This window comes from Dermacentor variabilis, chromosome 4 (genome assembly GCF_050947875.1).
Source record: "Dermacentor variabilis isolate Ectoservices chromosome 4, ASM5094787v1, whole genome shotgun sequence".
In the NCBI taxonomy this organism is placed as follows: Eukaryota; Metazoa; Arthropoda; class Arachnida; order Ixodida; family Ixodidae; genus Dermacentor; species Dermacentor variabilis.
The window spans coordinates 4,410,253-4,426,599 of NC_134571.1; the positions used below are offsets into that span (position 1 = coordinate 4,410,253).

Consider the following 16,347-nt stretch of genomic DNA (forward strand, 5'->3'; position numbering starts at 1 on the left):
TTTATGGCCTTTCGGATTCTAATTCGCGCGAAACGTTCGTTGAATCGGAAGAATTGCTAATCCGCCATTGTCGTGACCAATTACGCATAACCTTGGACCCATGTCAAATTGAGCGTGCACATCGTCTGGACCGCTACGAAGATGGCCGTCAGCGGCCGATTATAGTTAAATTTTTGTCCTGTAAAACAAAAGAAACTGTCCTCTCAAACGGGCCCAAGTTAAAGGGCACCAATTTTAGCATTGGAGAAGACTTTTCCCTTCCAGTTCGTAAAGCACGCAAACACCTTGTCGCATTTGCAAAAGCAAAAACCGGACCGTTCTCCCTGCGATACAAGACTGTTTCTCGGAAAGAAACGCTACACTTTCGATGCCGCCACAGAAACGGTTACGGAAATAGCATAGCGCTTACCTCGCCATCGTCACAAACCTAATCTGTGCGATACCGCCCCTCGAGAGAATATTTGCCTCTCGGTTATCTACACCAACATACGCAGCCTGCTTCCAAAGAGCGATCTTGTGTCCAGCCTCGTGTCTTCAACGGGCAGCAACCTGCTCATCTTGACAGAGACCTGGCTGACTGATAACATAAGTGACGCTGAAGTTCTTTGTAACCTACCTAACTTTAATCTTTTCCGCACTGATCGCACAAACTCTCGAGGGGGTGGCGTCCTTATTGCTACAAGCAATAAGCTACAGTGTTCCCACGTAAACATCTCATCAGACCTCGAAATATTATGGCTCCTTTGTCGCGCCACACCAGTATCTATATTAATTGGCGTTTGTTATAGACCCCCTCACAATAGCCCCGAATTCCCCCGTAAACTTCACAACATTTTAAACGAACTTAAAACTAGACATCCTAAAGCACACATTCTTCTTTTTGGGGATTTTAACTATCCTGGCATAGATTGGTGTCCCCCTAATTATCCTATTTTTAGACAGGATGAATCCCGTGAATTTATGGATGTCTGCTTAACTTTTAAGCTAGCCCAACTAGTAACCCAGCCTACACGCATCGCCGGAGATACTGCTAACATTCTTGACCTCATACTATCTAGCCACCCCGACAGCCTGAACACTATTACTTATCTCCGTGAAATCAGCGATCATAAAGTCATTCATGCATGCTTTAACTTCACCCCAATAACAAAAGCAACTTGCCAAAAACAATTTCTCTCTACAACAAAGGAAACTATGAGGCCTTTAACGCGGAATTGGAGGCCATTTTTCCATCATATCAGGGGTCATTTGATGAACAAGACATCCACACAAATTGGTCAATGTTTAAACATAAAATGAATGAATTGACTAATAAATATATTCCCAAATGCAGCTTCCGCGCTAACCACCACAAGCCATGGTTCACCAAGACACTGGGAAGATTAGAAAATAAAAAGAAACGCCTTTTCCGTAGTGCTAAACTGAGCAGAACAGACTGCGCATGGGAAAAATATTACGCTGCTGAAGAGGCGTATTTGGTCGCAGTAAAAAACGCTAAACATTCCTTTTACCACATCGATTTGCCAAACATACTTACAGATAACCCGACTAAATTCTGGCAGCTTTTAAACCCCCAATCTTCGCGCGTTGTTACCCTGACTGACGATTCTGGACGTTTTATTTCAGACGTTGAGTGCGCTAACATATTTAATTCTGTCTTCGCATCTGTATTCACTAAAGAACAAAAACCACGACCCCTCATGACAGCCAGTGACCCCACAATTGCAATGCCAGCCGTTACATTCTCAGAAACCGGCATATCCCTTCTTATAGATAAGTTAAAACTTTCTTCATCTACCGGCATTGATGAAATCAACACAAAGGTCTTAAAAAACACTCGCCACACGTCTACCAAGTTTTTATGCTTGCTATTTTCGCAGTCCATTTCTACAGGTATCATACCCCACGACTGGAAAGTGGGGAAGGTCGTCCCAGTCCACAAGTCGGGTAAAAAAGATTCACCACTTAACTACCGCCCCATATCACTTACCAGAATACCCTGCAAGCTCATGGAACACGTCATTTACTCTTTAACAATGCAGTTTCTGGACTCAAATAATTTCTTTCACTCATCGCAGCATGGATTTCGTAAAGGTTACTCCTGTGAGACTCAACTAGCCATTTTCGTTCACGACCTGCATGCCAACCTTGACGCTAATCTCCAAACCGACGCAATCTTCCTCGACTTTGCTAAGGCATTTGACAAGGTACCCCATAACCGCCTATTTCTGAAACTTTCCAGCCTAAACTTGCATTGTGACATACTAGCATGGATAAAGGAATTCTTGACTCACCGCTCCCAATCAGTCATCATTAATAAACAAATGTCTAACTTACTACCAGTTTCCTCAGGGGTACCCCAAGGATCCGTCCTTGGGCCTCTTTTGTTTTTAATTTATATTAACGACCTACCTCAGATATTAGATTGCCATATTCGGATGTTTGCCGACGATTGCGTTATTTACAAAACAGTTACTGACACCTTTAACCAACAATCCCTACAAAATAACCTAAATCTGGTAGAAAACTGGTGCAACGACTGGCTAATGACACTTAATATAAACAAATGCAAATATATATCTTTCCACCGTCACAGTAATCCTCTCCTGTTTCCCTACACTATCTCTAACGTTCCTATCGACCCTGTCCAATCATATAAATATCTCGGTGTTCATCTTAGCCATGATCTTACGTGGTATAGCCATATCGCGAATATTATTTCATCTGCTAACAAAACGCTTGGCTTCCTAAAGCGTCATCTCCACTCTGCCCCCCTGCATGTTAAGCTACTCGCATACAAATCACTAGTTCGATCAAAATTAGAATACGCATCGCCCATCTGGTCCCCGAAACAAGTATACCTTGCTAATTCACTTGAATCAGTTCAAAACAGGGCAACTAGATTCATTCATTCCTCGTACTCTTTTGATAACAGCATATCATCTCTGAAATCGCAGTCCAACCTACCTACTCTTGCACTTCGTCGCCACATTTCTAGTTTGAGCTTATTTCATAAATTATTTTATTCCGAGCTATCACAGGAACCCTACATCTGCCCTCCCCCACCACGTTTCTCTCTTCGCACCGGACATCAGCAGCAGGTGTCTCGACCACGAGCACACACAAAAACTTTTGCTTCGTCATTCTTCCCCCGGACTGCTTGCGACTGGAACGACCTTCCCCAAGAACTTGCTGCCATCACATGCCCATCTATGTTCCTTAACCAAATTACGCGTGCGCTTGCATCACAATAATCATTTTTGTTTGTATAACTCGTTCAACATTTTTCTGTTTACTGTTGTTAACCTATATGTGTCCCACCCCTTATGTAATACCCTCACATGAGGGTCTTTAAGGAAATAAAGTGAAGTGAAGTGAAGTCGTGGTGCCACGCGTGTATACACGGTCGTGCGCTGGCCCATGTTCCGCGATTTCTGTGCCGAGAGACTGCGCGGCGATTTCCTCGCGCACATCGCAGACTGCGCGAATCGTGCTTCGTCGCGTGTGGTCGTCCCCGCCGGGCCCCCTTTCTAGGATGGACATCAAGCTCCCCAATGTGCGCGCCGCCCGCTGTCGCACTCAGCGGCGAGCGATTCGGACCGATGCCACGAAGGACTGGACACTGTACAACCGCCTGGACGCAGTGTGCAGACAGCACGCCCGTCAGCTGCGCCGACGATCATGGGCTCTGCTCGTCGCTTGCCCAGCCGGGCAACGAGCGCCATGGCTGGCGAGTCATCCGTGCCCTGTTGAACCTGAAGACACCGCGGTTCCCGGTGCTGGCCATCGCCATAGAGTGGGGGATCAGCGAGCGCCAACTCGCTGCGATTCTGGCGGACGCTTTTGCTGCCACCCGCTTCCAGCGCGCCCACGGCTACGTTGTAGGCGCTCTACGCGGCGGCGTTCATGTGGGGGCAGGCGGACCACGCACAGGCGATCTCAAGCCTGTGCGAGGGTGACTTCAATCATCACGAGCTGCAGCGGGCCCTGCCGCGCGGCCGGCGACGCCACAGTGCCCCTGGGGAAGACTGGATCACGCGGCAGATGTTGCGCAAACTCCATGAGCCGCAGCGCCGCCTCCTCCTCGACGTTTACCACATCCTGCGCAGCAGCTCCCTCCCGGATTCGTGGCGCCATGCTGTCGTCGTCCCCGTCCAGAAATGTGGCAAGCCACCTCGCAGCCCTGCCTCATACCGACCCATCTCCCTGACGTCTATCCCAGGGAAGACGATGGAGGCGACGGCTCTATCCCGGCTACAGTGGATTGCGGATGCCCGCGGTGCTCTACCTTCCGAGCAGTGCGGCTTCCGCGCTCACCGCTCTACGGCGGACTGCTATCGCTATCGTCGTCGGCACCCTTGAGCAGGCCAGGCTCGACAGGGATACCGCTTTCTTGCTGCTCCTCGACGTCCGAAGCGCATTCTACTGCCTCCCTCACGCCACCATCCTCTCGGCCGTGCGGGCCCTCGGTGTTATGGGCAGGCTCCTTGCCTACATAGAGATCGAGGCCTTCCTCGCCGACAGAACATCTGCTGTCCCGAGTCGCAGGTATGGTCGGCTCGCCTCGTCCTGTGAGCTGTGGTGTGCCTCAGGGAAGCGTGTTGTGCCCGTTTTTGTTCAACCTTGCCCTCGCGCCCATAATCGAGTGCATTCCCACAACGGGCCGGTTCCCTGTGCGCGCTGTGCTTTACGCGGACGACATCGCGCTCTACGTGCGCGAGCCGACCTCTGCGATGGGCGAGATGCGCTCCCGGCTTCAGGCGGCACTGGACATCGTCGCGGACTTCCTGCGCGCCATCGGCCGATGAAATCCGAGGTGCTCATCATACACCCCTGCAGTGGTGATCGCGGCCGCACGGGCTGCGTGCTCGTCGACGGAGTCCCCCTGCCCTGGCGCCTGACAGTGCAGTACCTGGGGCTCAGGATCGACACCGCCTCACTTGGTTCGCTGCCGTTCGCCGGCTGCGCGCTGAAACGCGTTGAGTGGAGAGTGCGGTGCGCGGGCTGCTCGCCCGCGGCGACGGCTGCCCTGCTTCTTTCGCGGCGGCGCTCTACTCCGCGGTGGCGCTCTACGCGCTGCCGCCTTGTCGTGCCCGGCTCTGGAGTTGCATCGACGGCGACCACTGCCGAGTGCTTCGTATGTGCCACGGTCTCCCTCGCGCATCGCGGGTTGCGGAAACGCTCGCGGAGACTAGTGCATGGCCCGTCTCCCTGTCGGCTGACCTGCGTGCCCTCGGCCACCTCGAGCGCCTCTCCCGTGCCCCGGACGCAGGCTCCATCCTGTCCCTCCTTCGTCGCCTACCCCGGTCTCGAGTGGGAGCAGCGTGTGAGCTCTTTGACTGCCTGGTGGTTGATCCCCCGCCCGCCCCGCCGACCTGGCCACCGCCTCACCAGCGCACGCCACTTCACGTGTGTCTCGATCTCCCGGGCGTCCGCTCCAAGCATCGCACCCCTCTCTGCGCTTTACAGCAGGAGGCTGCTGCCAGGATCGAGGACGACCTATGGGGGAGGACGCAATTGTATGCCGATGGCTCCGTACTCGGCGACGGCTCGGCGGCTGCCGCCTGTGTTGCGCCGGACCTTGGCGGCACGAGGCAGTGCCGGCTCTCCTACCGGGCTTTCTCTACGACAGCGAAGCTAAGGGTATTACATGTCGCCGCGGAAATCCTTGAGGAGTCGCCGCACAGCCAGCGGTAGCACGCGCGCCAGGTGTAGCCCACTCTCAAGTTCAACAAATGGACACGGAGGGCGAAAAAATCGACCGCGCAGCGCTGCTAATAGAATCAGCATAGTAGAATCACTTCGTGATGCCTCCGTTAGTTCCAATATTTCCCGCTATAGGCGCCGTAATAAGCGCAATATTATTTTACGAACTTTCTCTTACAATTACCGAAGCATTTTTATTACATAAAAAAGAGGGCAAAATTATCATTGCTAATTACATATTGCACTATTTATTAGTAAGTTTAGTGTTTCTTTGTCACTATAAAAGCGAATGGCGTTCAGCATCATCGATCTTTCACGTGACCTCTGGCCTGGATTTAAAATTTTTACCGGTATTTTCGAGTGCACGGCGGCACGGATTCATTCGTTCGTACACTTAGACTGGTTGCTTCTTTGTGGCTAAAACTAGTTCATTGTCTCGCGTCATTGTCTCGCGTCATTTATCTTGCGGTGAAGTGGCGTGTTTGCAAGCGGACATGTAAGCCCGAAAGCTAGGTTTCGGTCGTGAGCCATTCGGAACACGGCTGCATCGAAACGGGAGCTGGATTCTGCTGCGGCTGACAACGACAATAACGGTGAGTCGTTTAACGCCGCAAGCAGAAAAAGACACCTTATCCACTTTTTTCTATAGACCGTCTATAGAGTTCGAATAGGCAAAACGAAATAGAAACTTTATCGAATTTCTTCTATAGACAGTCTATAGACTTTGTACCAACAAAAGTCCGAATCTATAGAAAGGCAAGGTCGTCTATAAAAAGTCCATAGACTTTCTTGCCGGGTTTGACACATTGTTTCACGGTTCCAACGATTGTCTATGGAGCCTGCGCGGTTGGAGAGCTACACCAGACGTTCACGTGATACCAACGTCATCTACGTCTACTACATGGGTGTACTTAAGGGACTGCACTGCACGGATCACGACCAGTGGGCACGGCGGAGGCACCGAGACCATGCGTCTCACGAATCCCTTCTTGTTTATTGTGCAGGCCGTCCTTTTCACTGCTTCACCTGTACCGGCCGAGGAAGTGAACACCGACAATCTACCTAATGCTACTACGACTGCGCATCAAGTTGCCGGGTTTGACACATCGTTTCACGGTTCCGACGATTGTCTATGGAGCCTGCGCGGTTGGAGAGCTACACCAGACGTTCACGTGATACCAACGTCATCTACGTCTGCTACATGGGTGTACTTAAGGGACTGCACTGCACGGATCACGACCAGTGGGCACGGCGGAGGCACCGAGACCATGCGTCTCATGAATCCCTTCTTGTTTATTGTGCAGGCAGTCCTTTTCACTGCTTCACCTGTACCGGCCGAGGAAGTGAACACCGACAATCTACCTAATGCTACTACGACTGCGCATCAAGTTGCCGGGTTTGACACATCGTTTCACGGTTCCGACGATTGTCTATGGAGCCTGCGCGGTTGGAGAGCTACACCAGACGTTCACGTGATACCAACGTCATCTACGTCTGCTACATGGGTGTACTTAAGGGACTGCACTGCACGGATCATGACCAGTGGGCACGGCGGAAGCACCGAGACCATGCGTCTCACGAATCCCTTCTTGTTTATTGTGCAGGTGAGGCAAGACCATTTGGTTCATTCTTACCGTAGCAACAACGTATGCCTCTTGCTTCTGCCGTGCCCACGGTCCATTTTTGATCTTACATTGATGATGTATCACTGTTTTGTTAATTTGTTACGATGTTGTGGAGACATTGAATCTAATCCGGGTCCTTCTACTGAAGACATTCTTAAAATCATACGCGACGACATACGAGACCTCAAGCAAACAACGAACAGTAAACCTAAAGAGTCTACCGACAAACCGAATGCCATTGACAGGAAATTGGATAACATAGCTTCAACGGTCACCAAATATACGAGTAAAGTTGATGCCTTGCAAGAGACAGTTGACAGCTTACTTTTGAAGATTGACGACCTCGAGAACCGAAGCAGACGTAGTAACCTCATCATTTTTGGAGTAAAGGAAGCAAAAGGGGAGCATATTGCCTCTCTTGAGCGGACAGTATCGAAAGATATCCTTGACGACCTGTTGAAGCTGCCCAACGTGGGCATTGAACGAATCCACAGAATCGGTAAGCCAACAGAGAATAGGCGTCGTCCAGTTATTCTCAAACTTGTTGATGGGAGAGACAAATTTAGGATTTTGAAAAACTGTGGTAAATTGCAAGATACGGAATTCAGTATTTCGGAGGACTTTTCGCCTAGGGTACAGTCTATCTGCAAGAAGTTTTGGGCAAGTACCAAAGTAAACAGGTCCAATGGGGATAAAGTCATCCTCGTTTTCGACAAGGTTAGAATCAATGGGACCCTTTACTATTGGAATGAGGCCCGGAACGAACTTGTTCAGTCTACTAGGCAATGACCACGCTCTTGGGATGACTGCACCCAACAATGCAATCCAAACAACCCCCCACCTCAGCCGATAGTTCCTCACAACCGAAGAGCGTTATCCTTAATGAATGTCAACGCTAGAAGCATTGTAAATAAAAGCGACGATCTAGAAGGTTTACTCATTGCTTACGATCCTGACATCACCGTGGTAACAGAGACTTGGCTTCACGATAGCATAGATGATGCAGATGTTGTACCTGTCACGCATGAAATTATCCGTCATGATCGCTGTTCAAGAGGGGGAGGTGTGGCACTTCTGATGAAGAAAGGCACTCAGTATACGCTGGTCCCACACAATAAGCAGATTGAAATGGTGCGGATAGCTGCCAAACTCTCCGGCCAAAACGCACTAATCGGAGCTGTCTATAGGCCACCAAATGCTGACATTTCTTTGCTGGAGGCACTACACGACTTTCTATACGGCAACAAAAAGCGCTACAGTTGCGTTGTGAGTGGCGACTTCAACATGCCTAATATAGACTGGGACTTGATGTGTGCCACTTCAACATGCCATCACGCGGATCTGTTGCTAGACATCGCATATGCCTTCGATCTACACCAGGTAGTGCATACCCCAACGCGCCAGACTGCCGTATCAAGTTCGATTCTCGACCTAGTCTTCATATCCGAAAACGTCAGTCAACTAGGTTATACTGTCGACATCGTGCCTGGTATATCCGACCATTTCTCTGTCCTTTTTAAAAGCCAACTGTGGCGTAAAGCTGAGCGCAGCAAGCCAAGGCCCTACTATGATTTTAATAATGCGATGTCAGCATATTAGATTTCTTAGAACAAGACTATGATTTCTTTTTACATTGTCACAGAAACTTTACAACTGTTAATAGTTTGTGGCTGCACTTCAAATGTTCAGTGCGTCATTGCATGAATAAATATATCCCGAAAAGACATAATAGCAAACGTCGAAGCCCCTGGATAACGCGCGAAATCATTCATATAAAGCGGCGCGTAAAACGATTATCGTCTAAAAACCAGAGAGATAGCGGCACCTTGGCTGAGCTGCGATCGGACTTGCGTTCGAAAATAAAATCGTCCAGATTCACTTTTTTTAACGTCAAAATGCACAACTTCCTTTCCAACGATCCGAGAAAGTTTTGGCTTCACTTGACGCAAAAGAAGGAACCAGTTAATAAATTGAAAATACACGATAAGGACGTCACTGACCCAACTTGTACAGCAACGGCATACAACGACTATTTTTCGTCCGTTTTTCTGCACAGTGCCGATAACAATATAGATTTCAGCCACGCAACTATGTATGAACTTCCAGAGCTAATAATCACAGAAGGTATTTTTTCAGCATTGCTTAGCTTAGACATTAGGAAATCGTCAGGACCCGACGAAATCCCCAATGCATTTTTGTTTAGATACGCGGAGTGGTGTGCCAAGTATCTTTATATTATTTTTAGCAAAAGTTTGGAGAAAGGAGAAGTTCCTTCTGACTGGAAAATAGGCAAAATTATACCAATACACAAGACTGGCGATAAGCTCACAGTAACTAACTATCGCCCGGTGTCGTTGTTGTACACAGCTAGCAAGGTATTAGAACATTTTCTTTTCAAACATTTAAGCAGCTTCCTAGACGGCAACAATTTTTTTATGAAGTCAACACTGATTCAGGCGTGGCCTTTCAACAGTGACACAATTACTCCACATTACTAATGATTTGTTTGCAGTTCTTGATAACAGTGGCCAGGTCGACATAATCTTTCTAGACTTTGAAAAAGCCTTTGACCGCGTGTCGCATTCCAAAATGATATTAAAACTAAAGCATCTCTTTAGAAATGAGCGTATTCTGAGGTGGCTTGACTCTTACCTAACGCAACGCCAACAATATGTTCAAATAGGTGACTCTAAATCATCAATGCTTCCAGTCCTTTCAGGCGTACCTCAAGGGTCCGTCCTTGGACCATTACTTTTTCTTGTTTATCTGAATGATCTCTCACTTGACACTGCTGTACAATGCCGATTTTTCGCGGATGACTGCGTTGTATATCATGCCATTCAAACTAAAGATGATCAATTACTCTTAAGTAATTCTCTAACATCAATTGCTAACTGGTGCCAAACCTGGAAAATGAGCCTAAATATCCCTAAGTGCTCCCAAATGACCGTAACAAAAAAGAAGAGTCCACTATCGCATGCACACAAAATTAACGACGTTGGCGTTACTCTTGTCGATACGTTTAAATATCTGGGGATTGAAATATCTCGCGATTTAAGATGGAGTGCGCACATTAAAAAGATAGTTTCGTCAGCCTCAAAACGACTATGGTTACTGCGGCAACGTCTGAAGCACTGTACAAGCAAGACAAAACTAGTTGGTTATACTTCACTGGTGCGTCCTTACTTGAATATGGCGATGTCGTTTGGGACCCGCACACTAAGACTGATACAGATAAGCTGGAAAAAGTACAAAAAAGAGCACTCAGGTTTATTTTTAATGCCTACGGAAGACAAGTATCACTATCTGATCTCCGTTCAAGGTCTGGTCTTCCAACACTGGAGGAACGCCGTAAGCTACACCGTCTGAATATGCTTTACACGATAGTGAACGGCCAAACTAAAATGAATTTTGACAAATACTTACAGTTTAACACGTGTAGAAGTACCCGCGGAAAGCACGAACTTACCCTTATTGTACCCCAGGCTAGAACTATCGCTTATCAGTTTTCATTTTTTCCTAGAACGATAAGAGAATGGAACAGGCTTCCACAAGAGGTAACGAACACGCGTACTGTCGACTCTTTTTTTTTTTTATCGGCTATTTCTCAGTTGTCAGCGAAGCACGCAATTCGTTTCGTACGGAATTTTTATTCAACTCGTGTCATTAGTTTCAGAGATATTGTTCTGCGCAGTAACGTACAAGTATGACCTGTGTTGCACTGTGTGTGAGCTTGCTGCGTTCGAATTTTATTTTGGCATTTTCTTTGCTTGTACAGTATCCCTTTGTATTTTCTATGTACCACTCCTGCTTTGGCTGCCAAAAAGCAGCTGGCAGTATTTTCAAATAAATAAATATAGACAGTCCAAAGTCATTTTTGTAAGGGTTAGCTTGCAGTCCATGGTAGAAAATCGCGCGGTGTGCAACGTAGCGTTAAAAATGCCGCCAGAACAGATCCTCAGCAAAGAAGAGTTGGCAAAATGCGTCCCATACGTGCCGAAAGGGCTGCATAAGGTTTACAGTGCCATGGAAAAATGTTTATTAGAGGGAGATAAATATCCAGTATAGCTATATATATAGTGCCACAGCAATTGGTGGGCAGCCATCTCCTATTCCTTTCGGAACAGGGCAGCCTCCGGCTATTCAAAAAAAAAAGTCAGTTTTGTTCGGCATATTAATGTGTGCTTTCCGCGTGCACGTCACTTTGGCGCTATGAGTTTTCGCGGTTTTGTGACGTCGTGTGACTGACAGGCGAACTGAGTGCTGCCGGAAAACGTTTGACCAATGAAAGAGTATTATGTCGAAAAAGGCATCGAATGAGAAATAATTATTTTTATTTCGTTCTGACTAACCAGGCATAATCAGTCTGCACACATCATATCAGACTGATTTTTTTTCAGACTGATTATCAGACGTATATATTTCGCGGTTTTCATGACGTCGCGTGAGAGACAATCGAAGTGGGGGTGGCCCGAGAATTTTTTGGCCAATCATGGAGGGCTGATTGCAAGATTGGAATACAAAAGTTGTTTGGAATAGCTTAACATTATAGCGCCCCAGGAAAGGAATTTGGTTCGTAGTCAGCTGGTCTGTATGCTCGTGGAACGAGTTGCGGTCCGAGAAAACGCCAGTGGCGTTCAACTTTGCCTTTTGCTTTATTATTTCCTCGAGTGACGACTCGACGCGACGGTGGCTGATCCTCGGAACCATATAGCCGCGATTTGGGTAACATAAGGTGGAAAATAAAATCATGCGAAACTGCGTCCATCCTGAGACCCCACAATAACCGTTAAACACATAAACAATATGACTGTCACCCGTTACCTCGTCTCGCTTTTCCCTAATTGTACAGAACTTTTCGTGCAAAATTGGCAACTAGAAACAAGAATCGCAAAGAGTTGAGAAATTAAGCGATTTACTAAGGCAGAGAGCAAAGGCAACAGCCAAACAGAAAGGAAAAGCGAAAATAAACAAATTTAATCGTTGTCTGTGAAAATATTTATGAATCAACATCTCTTTATTTAAAAAAGAAGTAGTGAAAACGCCGCCGGAAGTGGAGAATAATTCGATGTGCTTTGAATGACGTTTCTACAGTTATCAGTCGAGCCGCCTGACGTAGCCACTTCTATGCTTTGCTAACGTGGTTGTTCTTGTAACCTTTGTAAATTTGTGTCTGCCTAACTACAATGCATGTTAACAGCTGAAGTATTATTAAGATCACAAATGAGAACATTTGTGCGCTCATTTATACACTAGAAGATATCAAGCTGCTGGTTTCACAAGCAAATGCATGAAAGACATGAAGCTATTAGAAATGATGCATTCTTTTTCTGCACAAACGCCATGCGCCACTTCACTACTGCAAAAGTAAATGTCCTGAGGTAAACCAAAATGAACAGCAGGAACATTAGCAACCATCAGGTACGAAATATGGGTGAAGTACCATGCGTGCAACTGTTTAATACATTATATTCAGTACTTTATATTCAGTTTATCAAAGATATATTCGGTTCTGTGAACGAAAGAAGTTGCCGGCGCTCTCGAAAAAAAGTATATTGATACGGCTACTCAGTCACCCATGGTTACGGCTACAACGAGATGAAAAAATGTGATGCGCGTTCCGATATCGTTTTGTCTTTCGTTAAAGTGTCTATAGTGCTGGCCTCGAACTAAAAGTTTATTTCGGAAGCAGCAACGGAAGGTCCTGACTACCCATATATAATGCAGCATCTAGTTCGCTAGCCTGTCTCCGTCTGTAAGTTAACGCGAGCAGTATTACATAAGGATTCAGACAGCGATATTAAACGACTCACCGGTACTGCTGTCCTCAGTCGCAGAATACGGTTCCCGTTTCGATGCAGATGCATGGCTCACAACCGAAACCTGGCTTTCTGGGTTACATGTGGGGGGCGCCGAGCCGCGCAATACTGCTTGCATCGCGCTCTGCGTTTCGTTGTGTTTTTTGGTAGACTAGTGCTTCCACCCACGGTACCGAGAACCAGTCGACTCGTCAGGATACAAGGAACACGGGTGTGCTACTCACGTGGCCCTTGGTGAAGCTCGTGGAGCCCAGCGGTCCTACAATCTCGGACTACGGGTCAGCGTCGATAACCCCGACGCCAGCTCGGCGCAACAGCCGGTGCTGCTCCGGCGCGTGACGAACGCGAACGGCAGCAACCGTTCTGCCTGGGCATGGCTACGGGAACGCTTAGCGAACTTCAGACGACGACGACTATGCAAGGTGAGACCACAGCAGCAGAGAACATGGATCTAACAAATTTAGACAGAACAGAAGACGGAATAACAGGCTCCGTTCGCCACAACGCCGGGGGACGCCAGCGGACGGACAGTCCTGACACTACGGCAAAAGAAGCAGCAGGCTCGAGAGCGCAAGCGAGAAACGGACTCAACGGGCAGCACTAACCCGGCGAAACTAAGGAAACGACGAAGAGGCATACCCAAACTTCCTCCTCTTCCTAAGGATGACGACTTCAAGATAGTTATCCGACCACACCAGGCACTGCCTTTGAAGACTATCAGCGCGCCGGCCCTCGCCGAAGCGATCGTCACGGCCTGCGACTACCGAATAAGAGGTGAGCAATTTTTGCTCCGTATAAAGCCCGGCTCCAATATCGCCATACTTTCGACATCGAGTCAGGAGGTCGCGGAGCAGACACGCCGAGTCCACTCCCTCACCATCAACGGACGTTCGCATGACGTTAACGTATACGCTGCTACCGGAGAGGAAGCTATCCGAGGAGTTATACACGGACTTCCACCCCGAACGCCACCGGAGACCATCATAGCAAACATACGTATACGGACTCAAGGCGTCTAACTTATCCAAGCAAGAATGATCGGAGTGCCGCCCTTACTTTCTGCGGGCCATCACTACCTCTGGTGGTGTACTACAACGGAGGCGAACTCCTGTGCCATCTTTACCGTGCTACTGTTCAGGTGTTCAAAACATGCCATGGAAAAGAGCATCGGACAGACGTCTGTCCACAGCCCGACCTGCGAGTGTGCCGAATTCGCGGACTCAGAAACCCAGTGGAGGGACACCCGTGTGAGCCAAAGTGTGTCTCGTGTGAGGGGGCCCACGTCACCGGGGACCGCAGCTGCCAACGACGCCTCAAGCAGCCGAAAAAACCTCGTCACAAAGAGCACTGACAAGAGCAATGAAGTGCAGAAAAAACCACGCTGGTTCGCCTCAGAGGATGAGGAATCGGACTACACAAACGGCCATAGGAGCGACCAACGCGGCCGACAGGGAAGGACGCCATCGCCATCTCCACACCGACTGAACGCCCGGTCCAGATCAGCGTCACCTCACCCGAGCAGATCCCGCTCTCGAGCACGAGAGCGCGTCCAGGGAGGAGAAGCAAGGCAGACGCAACGATCATCCGGAAAAGCACCGAAGGCGGCCTCCGTTCTGACAAATCCACAGGTAAGCTGGGCAGCGGTCGCGTCCTCCACAACCACACCTATCACACAAAACGAGGAGTACAAGAAAATACTTGCCGAAAACGGACAACTTAAAGCACGCTTGGTCAGCATGAAAAATGAACTCGAAACGCTTAAACGACAAATGGCAAGAATGATGACGCACGGAGGAACCCATAAAACAAACGCACCCGCACAACTGTCCAACACACAGACCAAACCACTATCACAAACGCAGCCTGTAGAACAGACGCCTACACCCAACACTCATCTGGAAGGGAAACTGGACAATATGTGCGCACAAATACAATTATTTTTTTGCAGAGCTTCACAATCTGAAGCGGTATGTCGACGACTCGCTCAAAGGAGTAAAAAAAACGCGAAAACGTCGTAGCAGCCTTAGCCCGGAGAATCCAAAGGTCACCGTAACCAGACACAGAACGCTTCGAGAGCCCATACTCTGGCTAACTACACACCTACAGACCAAGAGAATTTCGTAATTTGGCAGTGGAACTGCCGATCACTACATAACGAACATACTGCACTTACACAGTATATCAAGGCGGCGCTCGTCCCACCTGACATTATTTGTCTTCAGGAAGTGGGGAAAATGCGGATGCCCATTGGGGGCTACCGTTCTTACGGCGATTCGAACTACCCTGAAGTGGCAGCATTGGCCCGCAAGGACCTGACAATCACTGTCGCCAAAGCACCTGGCGTAGAAATCCACCACCAAATACTCACCATTTGGCCAGTTAAGAAGGGTCGTCACAAGTGCCTGATAACCAACGTATATAGTCCCTCCAGGGATAAGAGGACCGATTTTTCATTAATCTTAAGTCACGTGTCTACCTTGCTCTCAACGAAAGACCGACTAATCTTTCTCTGAGACTTTAACGCTTGGCACTCCGCATGGAGTTATCAACGCGACACCGCCAAGGGCTTCAATCTACTACGATAAACTCAGTCCCACGAACTTGTACTGATTACGCAGCCAGGCACTCCTACAAGGATGGGAAACAGCGTTGCCCGGGACACCACGCCGGACCTTCCGTTTTTCAACAATGAGACGGGGGTCACCTGGTGTAACCTAGACGAAACGCTAGGCAGTGATCACTATCTATTGTGTATCAATGTTGACACAGCTAAAGTTCGACAGCCCCTAGGGGTGGCCAGGCTCACTGATTGGAAAAGGTATAGAGAACGACAGCAGGCTGCTTCCTCATTTCCAGCCACGGCCGCAGGTTGGACAACTTTCCTCAAGGAAGCCCATGCTGCCACCACCAGAAAGATTAAGACCACAACGGAAGCACCAGCAGTTGACAGCCATCTCGCCCACCTCTGGCAGGCCCACAGAAGCCTCACCAAACGCTGGAAGCGACAGCGGCGTAATCGCAAATTTAGGCGCCGAATAGCCCTGCTGGCAAACGAAGATAACACCTATGCAAAGGAGCTGAATAATCAAAATTGGCGCAGCTTCTGCGACTCTCTCAGAGGCACCCTCAGCACCAAGAAGACCTGGGCCATTCTTCGGTGCATGTTAGACCCAACTAGCACGCGCACCGAGACGTCT

At 48.5% G+C, this 16,347-nt stretch overlaps 1 protein-coding gene and 1 long non-coding RNA gene across 5 annotated transcripts in view; one reads left to right on the forward strand and one right to left on the reverse strand.

The window, feature by feature from the left end:
• The window catches only part of LOC142578590 (uncharacterized), a 31,177-nt gene extending 17,655 nt beyond the window's left edge, over nt 1-13,522 (reverse strand). Inside the window, exon 1 of the long non-coding RNA XR_012827264.1 lies at nt 13,375-13,522. This is a non-coding gene — a long non-coding RNA (uncharacterized LOC142578590). The remainder of the gene's footprint in view (nt 1-13,374) is intronic.
• LOC142578589 (BBSome complex member BBS7-like) overlaps nt 1-16,347 on the forward strand; it is a 136,939-nt gene that overhangs the window by 60,608 nt on the left and 59,984 nt on the right. The window lies entirely within an intron of this gene.